The sequence below is a fragment of the Protopterus annectens genome, chromosome 8.part0 (assembly GCF_019279795.1).
Source record: "Protopterus annectens isolate FY-2018-M chromosome 8.part0, PAN1.0, whole genome shotgun sequence".
Lineage (NCBI taxonomy): Eukaryota > Metazoa > Chordata > Ceratodontiformes > Protopteridae > Protopterus > Protopterus annectens.
Genome location: NC_056741.1, coordinates 546327388 through 546339635, shown reverse-complemented (window position 1 = coordinate 546339635; position 12248 = coordinate 546327388).

Sequence of the window (12248 nt, the reverse complement as noted above, 5' to 3'; positions counted from 1 at the left end):
TGTGTGTGTGTGTGTGTGTGTGTGTGTGTGTGTGTGCGTGTGAGTGTGCGCATACCATGTATTTTGACTGGACATGGCAGAGAAACAAATCGGAAACTTCGGGTTCAAACAATGTAAGGACTCTGGCAGAATGATGCCCAATATTGGCCCAGTGTTTGTGGCTCCCAACCACAAATCTGTCAACCTATGTACATATGTTATGCAGTAAGAGGTGCATATGCTCTGTATACCATTATGTATTGACATTATACCTGATAACAAGCCAGTCAGATATCGGACTGCTAGAAATGTTATGTATAGTAGGGGTTATTTCTGAGGACATAACCTGGCATTCTGTGGTTGTGTGTACAGTAGTGGTGTCTGTGTACTAATGGTGATTGTCGACAGTATGTGTATTGCAAATATGTACCATGGCCTGTGTACAGACTGTGGTAGATGTCACTGTTCTTGGTCATTGTTCTTGGTCCTGTTCTATCTGATGTTACATGCTGCTCCAGTGTATGATACCCTATCAGCTCACGTTTGTAGGGCCAAACACACGTATCCCATACCACAGACTGGCTTGTGTTGTGACCAAGTATATGTAGGGTTAGTGTGTGAGTGGCACATATGAGGATGTTGTTGATCAGACAGTCCATATAGTGTAATATTAGGCCTGCGTACCATATTTGGCTGTGGTGGTACTCACAATGATTGTGGGTATGCACTTTCCCACAGGTGTCTGTTACTCTGTGCTGTGACATGCCTGTAGAGCCTGCTATATTTGCAGGTACATGTGTATTTCCACATACGAAATGTAGGCCAGTGTTGTGGCAGTCTGCCTGTAGTTTGCACAGTGCGTTGTTACATGCCTAGCAGCTTAGTGTAATTACCTAGTGTGAAGTTATGTCCAGGCATTTGCAAGATGTACTGCTGCCGGTCCACCATAACTGTTGTGTATTTCTGACAAAGCTGTGGGATGCTGTACAGATGTATGTCACTAACTACTGGATAGTATGTGGCCATGTGACCTCTGCACAACCAGTTATTATGTCAGGGCAGGAGTGTGTGAATGCTTAAACTCTGTGGGCATATGTAGTCCAGTATTTACATGATATACCCATGTACATGGTTTTTAACATCCACATTGTCAGGCTGGTCCACATGTCTCGCATTAAGGGGATCGGTGTATACCTCTGGACTGACCAGAGAGTGCCAAACTGTCCACATGTATTGGTCATATCTCTGCTGTAGTCCACAGGATCATTACTGTGCTATCAGTGGTACTGTACTATGATGTCCTTAGGATGTCTGTCAGTAACTGAAAGGCGTATATGTGACCTCCTACACACATGTCTGTTAAGACAAACCTTGTTACAGTAGCAACAGTCCATATATATACCTGCTATACATACATGACATCCCCTTGCACTAAGAGGCTGAGACTATTGGTGCTGAGTTATGACTCCGCTCCATGTTCTGGACATATGGTAAACATATATATATATATATATATATATATATCCATATATCCATATATCTATATAGATATATAGATATATGCATATTCACATACATATATGGATATATATATATATATATATATATATATATATATATATATATATATATATATATATATATATATATATATATATATATATATATATATATATATATATATACACACACGGGTCTACCTGATAATACCGACACTATGAAACTTCACATGCCCGACAAACCACAATCCTGACAATCAACAAAACAAATACCTATCCCGGAAAACACACACACAACACAAGCACACCAAAAACCTTACAAGCCTACACTAAACCTTACATACACAACTATCTAGGCACTAACCTTAACCCAAACCCTAACCCTAAGGTCCTTCACTATCGCACACTTACCTTACCCGCACCCTAACCCTAACTCATTTAATCCACCCCTAACCCTTAAATCTGTCACTATCACACACTTACCTTACCCACACCCTAACCCTAACTCACTTAATCCACCCCTAACCATCAAGTCCGTCACTATCGCACACTTACCTGACCTATACCCTACCCTAACGTCCGTCACTATCACACACTTATCTTACTCACACCCTGATCCTAACATCCGTCCCTGCCACACACTTACCTTAACATGTTGGTGTTCTCAGCATCGGGATTCTCAACTTTCAGTCTTCTCCGTTGTCGATCTTCCAGTGTCGGTGTTCTCATTGTCGGCGTTGTGCACATGCATACATATACACATCTATATATGTCTACACATATACAGATATATAGCTATATATGCATATATAGTTATAGATATTTACATATATATCGACATAAATATATATATATATATATATATATATATATATATATATATATATATATATATACATACAGATCTATAAATGGCGATATATATGATGCACTATACAGATGTGTATAAATACATATCTATGAATATATATATGTGTATGTACATGTAGACATATATCTACATATCTACATGTATATATCCATATCCTTGTCATGTGTAAACATTACTGTTGTGTATACCTTCCCAGATATATTACACTGTATATTTCTGATATGTGTATATTTGGATATAACAACATGTGATGCAACAGTAATATCACTAACATGTACTATACAATTGTAGATGTCACAGCAATTGTTCAATACTATTCAATATGTCTACTGACAGATGTATTGGAAAAACAACAACTGTCTTCACAGCAGTCATGGTGTAGTGGTTAACTGTTGCAACTATAGTGTACAGCGTCCTGGGTTCAAGACCTGCATGGGCTATCTATTTTGTTGCTGGGCATTACAAGGGCTGTTGGATACAGAGTGGTTACGGCAGTTTAGAGCAGCTTTAAGCACATTTGCGAGGATTTGTGCCAAGCTAAGCAGTGCTGAGCTACAGTTAAATGTATGGGCACTTACACCATGTAGGCTTTGCTTACTAGTGCGCAAATCTTCTTAGCTGTTATATTGCAGCAATGCTGACACCTGCTAAGCATGGCTTAGCCCTGGTAACCTGTGCTCACATCCCAGTCTGATAACACAGCAGGGTACTGACATCTGTAATAGGTGTATGTAATGCATGTACATAACATGCGTCTATGTGCTGTCATTACAGTAGCAAGGGGTGTGAGTCTCCTGTCTGGGACACTTGAGTATATATGACCTGTACAACACTCTTATCCATGTGAATGTGTTACATACAGGGTTAGTATCCCAGGTTATTTGCAGTCACATAACATAGTGTATCATGACATTACTACTGTTGACAGTGCTTTCCCAAGCAAGAGTAGATTGCTAATTGTAGTACTGGCAGCAAACATCCCTGCATGCATAGATGGACCCTGAGTCCTCACTGTCATGTTCCTGGTGTGTGAGCTGTGTCACATTATATATTTCCTACTGGATAATGATCTGACATGTGGAAATTAACTGTAGACTATTGTCTGTATAGCACATGTCACTGAGGGCTGCCAACCTGTAGTAATAGCATACCTATTGGTGTCAGACGTCTATCTGCAATGCATTCATCCTATTGCATAGCTAGTTGGTGAGCTGATGTCTGTCAGTCCCTGTACATATGTGCAGATGTCAGGTATCCAGCTTTGATACGTACAGGCAACCTATGCTTGACTGACACTGACATATCTGCCCAGCTGTGTTATAACTGGCACAGATAGGACACAGCACCCTGTACGCACCACATGCCATGGGTACCTCCACTACACTACACTACCACATTCAACAGAACATGTTTGGGTACAGGTTTCCAAGACAGACTCTAACCATGTTATGTAATACATGTTGCATACATGTCAACTGGAGCACCTTACCGGCCATTTGCAGGAGGCACCCAGAGGACTGGCTGATGCATGTCACTCTCACCCTGATGCTCACCACAGTGGTGTTTGTAGATAGATTGCCTGCTGGCACATGGCAGGTGGCATGATACCACTGTACACACCTCCCCTACACTTCCCATCTCTTCATGGACTATAGCCAGGTACATACCTATGAACACCTGCAGCGATGCACCCCAATACTGACAAATGTGTACGTGTGCATTACTAAGGATATCAGTGTCTGTGTGTTAGTACACGTGTAGTTGGGAATACCCTGAGGCCCTTCACACCCACCGCAACACCCATTGCCATAGTTAGATGTGGCTGCTGTTGTACCTGACATTACATGTACCTTGTTATGCTCCTCTCCCTAAGGGCTACCTGAGTCTTGCAGTACCAAAACAACATTGTTGTACAAATGGATTGATAGGCATGGTATACCCACTGAGTTCTGGCAAGTGTGTATTTGTGCATGTGTGTATATATGTAGGGTACAGCATTCCGAGGCCACATATTCCTATTACAATACATATTGCCACACAGTATTAGGGATAATAATGTTGCTGCCCATAGGAGAGGCATGACAATGCATCACCCTACTATGCCTGTGGCATGTGCATCAGATGCATATCCTTGTAGTAGCACTCTTGGGATGGACAAGTGGTTGTATTGCAGTCCTGGTCAATGTGTGATGGTGGCTATGTCAGAGTATCATCATGGGTTCCAGTGCATGCAAAATCCACAGTGGGGTGTGGGTGCTGGGTATACTGTCATTACACCATGGTACCTCCAGTACATGTCCCATGTACCACTGTATGGTGACTACTGTCACCATCAACCATACAGGCAACTGATAACACTAACCAGCCCAGTTATGCATGTGCTGTGTGCAGCCTACCTTTAACACATTGGACACACTGACAAGTTAGTTAGCACTGATAGGCCCAGGTCTCTTGGATGTGTGTCTGACTGTTATGTGTTTGTTAATGTGCATATGATCGTATGTCACACTATGTATTGTCCAGATACAACCATTACATCCCCCATTACCATACTGTACATGCCTCGGGATGTTTTGCATGTAACATGTAACCTGGAACATACCTCCTCCTAAATGCTGTGTGGTGTGTGCCATTAAAGCCACACACATCAGCAGCACTACATACCTAGGTAGGGGTCTAGTCCCAGTGTTACCAAGTAAGAGTGTGCGTGTATGTATAGGGCTGAAAATACATGTCCCAGGGGGTCATCTGTCCATGTGGCACAGGCAATAACTGTTATACAGACCTGTGACATGTTCAACTGTACACAGGATATGGCACAGTCATGGTGTTACCACAGTGCCATACCCCTTGTGAGATATGACAGCAGACATTCCTCCTACTGACAGGTACACCTACAACACAAATGGATAACATTATGGAAACCACAATCACTCAGTGTTACTACAGCTATAATGCATCATGGCTGGACAGCTAAACTACCTGACATGTAAGCATTAAACATTTCTGCTGACAAAATTACACAGCAGTACATTGGTACACTGTATTACAGTCACCATGTGCATCAGAACCATATAAGCCTGTCCTTGCATCAATGTTATGGATGACAGGGATGTGTCACAGGTATCATCATATGCACAGGGTGTGTTGTTGGTTTGCCAGAGACCTAGGGTTGGGCCATACATTTGACACCATGTGTGTGAGTGAGGGGTGTAAGTTACTGATATAGGGGTGGTGATGTGGTGTGTGTGTAGGTATGGGGTTGCCCTAGGTGTGTTTGCATTGTGTGTTGGTATGCATGCACACAGTTCTGCCATGTGGCTGCCCTATACAGGTGTTTCCTGGACAGCTGCAGACCATACCTGGCAGGGTGAGCAGTTCACCACCTCCGGCCATGGACACGAGAACTGTGCCTTCCAGGGGTTCCATGGGCATGTCCAGGTACAAGCCTCGATATGCTACTCTCCCCTGATGATGACATATGTCTGCTGGAACCTGGTTCCTCCTGAGACTGGCCAGGGCCATGTACATGTGGCCTGTTGTGATGTGGTGTGGACAGCACCCCCGGAACTGGTGGGGCTGGTACTCCCACTACAGGAGCAGCTTGGTGTCCTTGCACATCCACGTCGACCACCAGATGTTGGTGCTGCTGGCCTACATGCACATGGCCATTGCACCACTCCCACCACATACTGTAGCATGGACAATCCACGGTCGATGAGGCCCACCATCTCACCCAACTGTCTATCCATGACCTCTGTATATTCACGGTGGGCACCTGCAAGATCACGGATGTTGTCACTTACAGATGAAAAAGCAGCCCTCTGCAGCCTCAGACCCTGTCCGGTGTACCATTCCATACATGCCTGTGCCTCCATGACAGCCTGATACATGCGTCTGATGGTACCAGATGTGGCACTTCTGCCAGGGGTACGATGACCAGCAGCCCTCCCATGAGCACCCGGGTACATCTGCCTATGTGGTATCTTGCCAGACATCTGGCTATGTCTGCTGTGTCCAGACACAGCAGCCATAGATACCACACTGTCCTGTGGACTGCCACCAACCGCCAACTGTCCCTCTGCTATGGCCACTGGTGATGGGATATGTATAGGCACTGTGACTGTGTGCGGGGATGGGGTGGATAACAGGGGGATTTCAAATGATGGCGCAGTTTCAGCCTCTGACAACCCCTCCTGTGCTTCAACACACCTATCATCATTTTCTGTATGGACACCAACATCAGATTGCATGCAGGAGGGACCTTGACCCACCTCGCCACCTGTGAGGGGAAAACAAGAAACACACTTTAAGACCTGTACGTCATTGCTTAACAGTACACACAAATACACACACACACACACACACACACACACACACACACACACACACACACACACACACACACACACACACACACACACACACACACACACACACCCTGACATTCCACCATAATATCTACCTGTCTCTGGGTTTACAGACTGTCCCAAGTTTATTCATGTAAGTTCCCCATCCTGCATAACACTTGCAAATGTACACTCACAAATACCAATCATTAACGTTTCATTCTGCTAACTGCCTAGACAAGTGATCACAAAACATGACCTGTTACTCCATTACCTCTTTGACTTGATTGGAGTAGGTTTTACAAGGACTCACTGCTGTCATCCAGTGTTCACCCTGGGTATGTCCAGATATCGTGAGTATGGACCTGATATGTTAGGGGCTACTACGGTCACTCAATGATGTCACACACTGGAGTGTCATACATACCTATTGCTCAGTAGATGCAAGATCTGTTGCTCAATCAACTTATTATGTGGACAACAGTAATATTTGAATACACTCACTGGTGTTGTCTAGTAATTCCCCAATGCATCTGTAGTGCTGCATATGTGGGTAGTCTTTCACCTTTCAGCTGATTGCAATTTTAACAGTATACCTGATGTATAGTTTCCCTCCCAATGCATGTTCCATGCTACAGACCTTATTATACTATCAGCTGTCCTGAGATTACATATCAGACAAGTATTCCTGGTGTCTCATGTATCAGTCCATGTCCATGTACTGCACAATTCCAAAGGAAGGTACTGACATATGAACAATCCCACAATCACATGTGCATACATGGACACCCACACACACACACACACACACACACACACACACACACACACACACACACACACACACAGTCCTACATGCATCAACCCCCTCCACACCACCAGATTGCACTTACAGACATAATAACCCCCCACACCCCCCACACACACAATTACTGGTGAGGTTGCAGAAAGATAGTACACACAGACCTCCCATTACCCATCTGTCAACATGCATAACATATGGTACTCAACAGCATGCAGTGCAGCTATAGTCAATCCATGCTAACAACAGTATACATGTGTGTGATGCATGGGCTGTGTTAGTAGGTGATGCCTCTTCCCCTGGAAAACACTGCACCCATGTACACAGTATTGCTGTGCACCTGTTCAGCACCCTGCCATGTACTATGCACCATACCTCACAGGTGTACACACCATTGCTGAATGTGTATTACTGTGTTAGTTATGTCTGATCTAATGCTCACAGCCCCTATGTGTTTGTCCGACACATACCTGGGATAATATGTGGACAGATGTCATTTGTGAATGCCTGATGTCTGATTTACAGATGTCATTATCAGCGGTGCATGTATGACCAATACAATACTATTACACTGACAACCATCAAACCTTACCGTAGCTATGGGGAGTGTACACACCCTTATTGATATGACGCCCTCTTCCTTGATATGCCATGGGACCACATTACTGTATATGTTAACATTACATGAGCTTGATATGTAACATATGTCCTGTACAATCAAATGCAGTGTCAAACAAATGTGTTAGTTGTGCTGATGCTGATTGAGATGCACACACTTCGTGGGTGCATATGTGTGCACGCCCTTATCATGATGGTTTGTTGCACCTACTGTTATGTGTACTACAGCAGTCACTATTCCTGGTAGGGATATACTAGCATGGGCCATCTGCATTTGCCAGTATATGGTCAGTCTGCCTTACATATGTCCCCCAACTCTGCATGATTGCAAGGTTAACTCATGTGCACATCCCTTGGAGTTCACACACTACCGTCACTATTGCTGTGGAGTCAGGGTTACATCTGCCACAGTTCCTGACCCTGACTGTGTGCAGATACAGCCATTCATAGCATCCTTTGGACCCCTGCTGCAGTGCATTGTTGTGTCATGATGACAACCCCTCCCCAACTTCAGCCTTTTTGCAGATGCTTGAAAACTATGGCCAACACATGTGTGTCAGTTTGTAGTGTCCCAAACACTGAAAACCACGTGTAACAGTCTATTCCCAGCTAATGAATGGCAAACATACAGGTGTACACTGGCACCAGCATGATACAGATGGGGATGGTGGGCCTGAGGTGGGGTGAGGTGCTGGTTGTGCAGTACATGTATCTTATGTGATACTGTCTGAAGGTTTCCAACGTGGTCTTGGTACACCAGTACAGATTGCAATGCATGCCTTTTGGGGACCTCTTTTGTTATGCATACACTACTTGTAGAGAGGCCTGGCTGATGTTTCATGTGGTAGAACTGCCACATCTGATTACCTTAACCCATAAGCCACACATTTGCAGAGTCCAGGCAATTGCTGACATGGGTACTGCACAACCAGTGCCTGCTAGACATTCCTGCAACCCTCTCAGTGTTGTGGCATGTTACTAGGCAGCCCGCATGACCAGTTTGCTATATGTGACATCATCTGTCTTGGATGGCCGTCTGTTTAATTCCTACATAATTTCTGTCACATACATCCTTGCTGCATAAATGACTGTCTGCACTGTTTGCCATGGTATATGCAATGGTGAGGTATGGCTACATGTCCAGCTCATGGGTGCTACCTGTTGGGTATGGGGCCCATGCCATGTCATGTAAGATGTGTGCAAGCCATGGCTGCCTCTGTTGCAGGTAAGTGTGCACATTTCATGGCCAAACGTCTTGGACAGCAGACCAATACTTGGTGTGACACTGGGGACATATACTTGCTGGAAGGTGCATTTCCATGACAAATGCATGCAGTCAGTGCCTCAACAGCTGCTTCCACTATATTTAATCTGGAGTGTGTGCACAAATATGCTTCCAGTGTTTGTGAAGGTATGTATTCTCCATATTTGCTGCCCTAACCTACGATTCCATATTACACACTCATTGCTCATGTTGGGACCACATTGCAGGTTGTAAGGGTTGTGGACCGCAGTATTATGATATGCCGTAGTGCAGATCTGTAACAGTTGCCACTGTAATACTGGTATATACACTGTTGTAGCACTGTATAAGGGTGATGTTTCATACATGTCCCTACTGTAGGCCATTTGTTCCACTATTATGTTCATCTCTGTGGACACATTTTGCAATGACAGGATGTTAGTTATATTGCAGGAGTCTGCCATACCCTTCAGATACACCATCATGGTTACCACTGTGATGTAGTGCAAATAACTGCAACGATACGTGAACATGCATGGCATGCATTATGGGTAGGTGTGTTAAATGTGTGCATGGAATATACCATAGCCATAATATGACCGGTGTATTGGCTAGCCTAAACAAAAACCATACTCACCAGCTACAGGCTGCTGCCTTGGAGGTATACCAGAGGGACCTACATAAGTGTGCAAGAGATGTGATGTTAGTAGCCACAGCTGTGGCACTGGTACAGGGTGGGTGCAGCATTACAGTACATCAACAGTACAAGCCCACAATACTACAGCTTATGCACATCTGTGTATTACTACTATGCAGCAACAGACTATATATATGTCATCTCACATATGCATGATCAATCTGTACAGATGCAGATGGATACGTAACAGTGGTCTGCTGATGTGCCCTGTGGCCTTACCTGCACGCTCCTCTGCCAGTGTGGGTAGCACCCACTCTACTATACTCTCCTCCAATTGTTGTGTGTGCGGGCGGGCAGGTGCCCTGAGGCTGGCAAAGAGCTCCTCAACACATGTCAGGGGGGGATGGATGGCATGCCCCCCATTGTGAGGTGATCCCACCGGACTGCAGCAGCATGCAAATGGGCATTGTGAAGTAGGTCACTGCAATGATGCCGGACCTGCTCATAACTGCAGTTATGCTGATCGACATCATTTACCCTGTGGACAAGATCGTTCCACAGGGTGGTCTGCTCCTGCTGCTCATGGGCTGCTCTGCCGATCACCTGGTAGTGCTGCACCAGGTGTGTGATGATGACATCATTTTTGTCCGCTGTATAAACAGGTAGTCTTTCGTGCAACATCTTGCCTGAAAGACACAAAGATGGAAACAGGTCTGAGCAACTCATACAGCAAGGTTACTATAGTTCTTAATACACAGCTCTGTCTCCCCCCACCATATCTGCAACAATAATCTGATCACACAACTCAATAGATATGGCTACAGAATACCTACCATTGGGACATATATCGTATTGTACCACACTTTGTGCTATTTGTTTGTAGCCATGTTCCTTGTGGGGACACTATCATTGCTGGCCTGTTACAGACAATGTCACCTGCATGCCATTGTAAGGATCACTATGGTTCCATATATGCACGAGGTCTGTTTGCTATGTGATTGCTGCATATCTGTTGTTTTGTGTTTTTGGGGATATCTATGCATGCTGTTGGACATGATCTGGGAATGTGTGGACTATTGACACAACATCATGTTTAGGGAACAGTTGTTAGCAGAACCCCCTCTCCCACCTCATCTGGCCTTGTTACCAGGCCACATCACATGTGGGACCCACCCTGGGGCCTCCTAGTCTACTGGTCCTGCACTACCTTCAGGTGGAACCACCTCAGGGGATGGTGTCCCCCCTGGGAGCACACACAGACATGATCCTGTCACCAAGGTCAGGTCCAAAGTCTGGTGCATAGGGAGCTCCTCAGAGACTTGGGGGATGTGTTACAGCACCTTGAGGCCCTCAGTACACACTCACAGGGTCCACATGCTCCTCCTGCCCAGCCTCCAGCCCAGGCACCTTCAGGGCCGTGAAGCTGATGTTGTGACTGGCAATGGGTGGGGGCCTTGTTCCCATTGTTTCCATGTGGGGGCTCATGGGGGTTCCACATCGTAGACGACACTCCCCATCCAGGGTGTTTACCCACCACATGTGTCATATGCCACCCCTGTAGGCTGTCTTCTCTATCTACCAACCCAACCCACCTCCACAAATATACCTGCTATCCTTCCCCAAATTCCCAATCCCACCTTCACAGACAAGGGCAATGTGGTCCCAATAAGGGGTTCACATGTGACATAACCATCCATGTTGCACACACGTACTGCTGTATGTATGTATGCATGTATATATATATATATATATATATATATATATATATATATATATATGTGTGTGTGTGTGTGTGTGTGTGTGTGTGTCTGTGTGTGTGTGTTGATATGTGTGATGTTCCCTCACACATACCATGCAGCACTGTGATGCAAAACTAGAGGACATGTATTTATATATATATGTGTGTGTGTGTGTTTGTATATATGCAGACATACACACACACACACACACACACACACATATATATATATATATATATATATATATATATATATATTTATATATATAAATATATATATATATATATATATATATATATATATATATACACATACATATAGGTGTCTGTATATCTGTAGACATACATGTGTGTGTGTATGTATATATATATATATATATATATATATATATATATATATATATATATATATATATATATATGTAAGGTGCATTCAGACATCAGGTCCACACTCTCTAACTCTCCTTCCTGCACAGCTGCACTGTTCTGCCTTGCTACAACACACAGGTGCC